This window comes from Tubulanus polymorphus, chromosome 10, assembly GCF_964204645.1.
Source record: "Tubulanus polymorphus chromosome 10, tnTubPoly1.2, whole genome shotgun sequence".
Lineage (NCBI taxonomy): Eukaryota > Metazoa > Nemertea > Palaeonemertea > Tubulaniformes > Tubulanidae > Tubulanus > Tubulanus polymorphus.
Genome location: NC_134034.1, coordinates 1750182 through 1754289, shown reverse-complemented (window position 1 = coordinate 1754289; position 4108 = coordinate 1750182).

The following is a 4108-nucleotide window of genomic DNA, read 5'->3' as shown; positions in this document are numbered from 1 at the left end:
GGGTCTAAATAATTTATGAATTAAATTCGGAGTCTTTTTCAAATTTTAGTACGACCGCTGACGCCTCCGACTTCACGAGGAGTCCTCCTCATCCAATCGGCATTCCCCTGGCATGTGAGGGAGGAAGTGTCTTAGTCCAAACCGATATAAAGTCTGTGTCCGGGGATTAGGATTACCGGAGAAGTGTGGGGGCGCTTGATTTGAATTGACAGTCCACTTTGACAGTTCGCCGTCCCAGGTAATTAATTAATTTTGTGGTTAATTAATGAAATGACATTCTAATTAGTTGTTTTTTTTGTGGAATAATTTGATTCTGGCAGGCTAATTGAGCCCTCGCGTGCCAGTGAATGTGCCGTTGAATGCCATCCCGACTCATCAGATTGGTCCTGGACTCTCCTCCCTCCCTCCGCTCCGTCTCTCTCCGACGGGGTCCGAGGAGTCAGAGTAGGCCTACATACAACTTTTAGTTTTAGTTTTAGTAGGCCGAGGAGCCTTAGGTAGCCTATTTTATTATCTGGTTCCTGGTCCGCTGGATTCCGGCCTTCGACACAGTAACCCCAGCGCCGCATTGATTTTTATTGATCCAAAGTTTTTGGTAAGAAATTGATGTGATTTTATTCGTATTTTCTCGTCACAGGTTTTCTTCGTATCGGCCCAAAAACAAAATGCAGCGTCACAGAAGAAGCCGTTCTTCAATGAGAGTGAACGATGTTGCCGGGGGTGAGTTATAATAATGCGTGAAAAATTCAAGAAAATTGTCCGTCAAAATACGATGATCCCTTTTTAAACCAAATACCAATGGTGGATTGGAGACTCAAATGGGCCGCGAAAAGGGCAATAAAAGCCCCTAATTTTGTCTTACCTTTTCTGTGGGAGGCCGGCTACCAGAACCCCCTTCTAATGTTTTACACTTGCAGCCCTCGCATTGCAGAATCTGCCTCCAAATTAAGCGCCCATTCCAATTTTTTTAGGTCCATCCCCCTTCAAAGGATTGTAGACCTACCCGATTGTGGAGCTCAGAACTCATCCATAATCTACGTGAGATTTTTAAGTTTTATTGATTTAGTTTAATAGGCCTGACTGTTAATGTTATCGTTCCTTGCTGTGAAATTTGGCAAATTTAAAGATACTCTCGAATCGGAATGATTTCCAATTTATTTTTTCGATTCTACTGATCAGGGGCCCTACGACTCATTGATCTGAAGCTGCCCTATTTTTTATGTCAATTTTGTGACTTACTACAATTTATTGAACGGGCTACGGTGTTCTCGCTGAGGGGTTTTAGCACGACGGCCCGCCATGCTACGGCACTTTACTGCCACGCAAATAAAAGATACAACATGCTTAAAAAAATGATCGCGAGTTTATTTACTTATCTAGCCCGGCTATCTGTTTAGTGTCTGGTCTGCGTGTATCTGAGCCGTTCCCTTAGATAGATTCACAGATTCACACAGATTGATGTATCAGCTATTTTATAGTTAACTCTGTCCAGATGGTATCTGTTATTGGTAAAATGTAATCATCAAATTCCTTCCTCTCTGTTCTCTCTACTCTCTCTCTTTCTCTTCACACCTGTGAATATTTACCCTGCACGCTCCCGTACCGGTAGGTGTTTCATACTAACTAATTATTTGTGTAAACATTTATAAAACCTGTAGTTAGCCGGCTAATAATGAATGAAGGCAAGGGAGAGATGGGTTTAGAGGTGGTTGACTTTTAAATCGGTTTATTCGGGCAGTCGGACCAAGTTTTGCCAATAGATTTCAATCATTGCAATGGAATCTTTGCATCAATCAAACCGGTGAATGTGCAACTAAACTTGTGGCCTACTATTAAGTGTCTGTAAGAACTATCCAAGCAATGAAGTTATAGGGCTGGGTGGCTCAAAAGTCGCTTCAACTTAGGCTTTACTATCAGGGAAAAATTGTTCAAAAGTTGATTAAACAAGTTCGCAGGTCCTGTTCAAGCCTCTTTTTCTAAGCTGTTGTAAAGATCGATTTTAATAACTTCTCAAGGAAAGTTTGGCCTTTTTGGGTTTCTATCTTAATTGAAATCCGTAAAGTTTTGTGGTATTTTAGGCTAGAATAAAGGGATGCTTTGTTTCTCCTAACTGCAATAGAATTTGTAATCAGTTCGTTACATCATAACTCGGCAGGTCTGTTAATGTTAGCTTGATTGTGATTTAAAAAAAGTAATGTACATGTGCAGGGTAGATAGGTCGCCGGTTGGGTCAACTTTTAATCTCCACAGAAATGAGAAACAAGGTATAAACTTTTGGGAATTTCTACTTTTGATAGTAATAGTAATAATTAAAGTAATTTAAATAATTTAGTTATTTTATTCTATTAATCCAAAAATGAATTTGAAAAATTGTCTCTATTGGTTTGCAGCGTATGAAGTGAGGAGACCTCTACAGCAGCAGCAGCAGCAACAGATACAAACAGGTCTACGCAGCAGCGGTATCTGCTCATCAGGTGCGACATCAGGAGTATGGATTGAACCTCCTCCCGTTCAGAGATATTTACAAACACCATCGTTACATCAGCAGCAGCAGCAGCAGCATCCACCGGCAGTAGATCCGCGAGATGAATGGTACAGACGACCCGATGCGCACCAGCCTGCCGCTGCAGGAGCTGCCGGTAAAAACCTGCGCGGAATTCTCGCCGAATTGGATCAGGTGCAACAATCGGTCGTAACCGCGCCGACGACGACCAATTTCTCGGATTATTTCAAAATCGTCGGTTACCGCGACGACAACGAGAATTACGAGAATTACGCGCCGGGCGATTATTACCGAAGTCGAGGTCGCGCGGAGTACGAAGACAACTGCGTCGCGAGGCGTCGAAGTTTCGGAGGAGGCGGTAAAACCCGCGTCGCGACCGGGCGATACCACGCGCGGAAATTCTCGCTGCCGTCAGCAACGCCCGTAGCAACGACCGCACTTGACGACGATTGTTTCTACGGGGCGGATTGCCATGGCGATGATCTGTTGTCGGTCGGAGGTTCGTTGAAAACGTTCCAGGAATATCTCGTCGGTGTCGAAGACGAATCGATTATAGATCCTCCGTGTATCGATACGCCAAAGATTGATGCCGGTAAAAAGTCCGGCGAGGCGATTTACGTCAATTGGTGTGCGCCGAGCGTTACGCCCGAAAATAACCCCGACTTCAATCGCGAAGGGTTTCGAATAGCGCCACCTGGTGTCGGATTACGTGTTACTTCCGAGGATGATCGTAAATACGCCATATCCGCGGAGAATTCTAGCCAATCACGCACGTCGTTTACCGGCCAATCGGGATTGAGAGTTTCGACGGAGCAGGATTTAAAGTTCGGGCGTTCGTTCGGACTGACGTTGTCGGGAGCAACGGATAACCGGAAAATGAGGAAGCACGTCGTTAATTATCGTCGGTATCATACGCTAGGGGGAGCCACCCCCGGCGAGCGGGTTTCCCCGGGAGGTCGAGCGCGTACTCTGTCGACCGGTGCTACGAGTGGGTCGGCTACTCTACCAACCCGTAGGAGACAGCCCGATGCGAAACTCATGCAGCAGCAGCAGCAGCAGCAGCAGCAGTGGAGCTACCATTCGTCTATGGATCAACTACCGATTGCGGCCACCAGGGGGCACTACAACGCCGGCGCTCGGAATTCCAGAACTGTCGGATTTTCGCAAAATTCATCGGCGTCGTCCTCTTCAGATAAAGAGAATTACGAACCACGCAAACAAAACGTGAGTTGAACTCCTTTGATTTGAACCAAATGCCCCAAAAAATTTTGAGAAGAAATTTAATTTCAATTTATCCAAAAAAAAGAAAAATATATTTTTTGCTTATTTCGGTCTTAATTTTCCAAAAAGTTAGTTAATTTCATTTCTCCCACTTTCGATCGAGTCTTTGTGCTAGAAATACTCAAATAATATAAAGAAAATTGTTATTTTGAAATTTTCATTTTTCCTCTTTCGACCTCCAATTTTTCTCTCGCAAAAGGCTAATAAACTAGTTGAGTGCTTCAGGCAAAGTGGCGTACGAAATTCAAAATCTTTAGAGGCACCAAAAATGTTTAACTATTTTTCCTGATATTTCGTTCAGTTGACGGTGAAATCTACGGATAC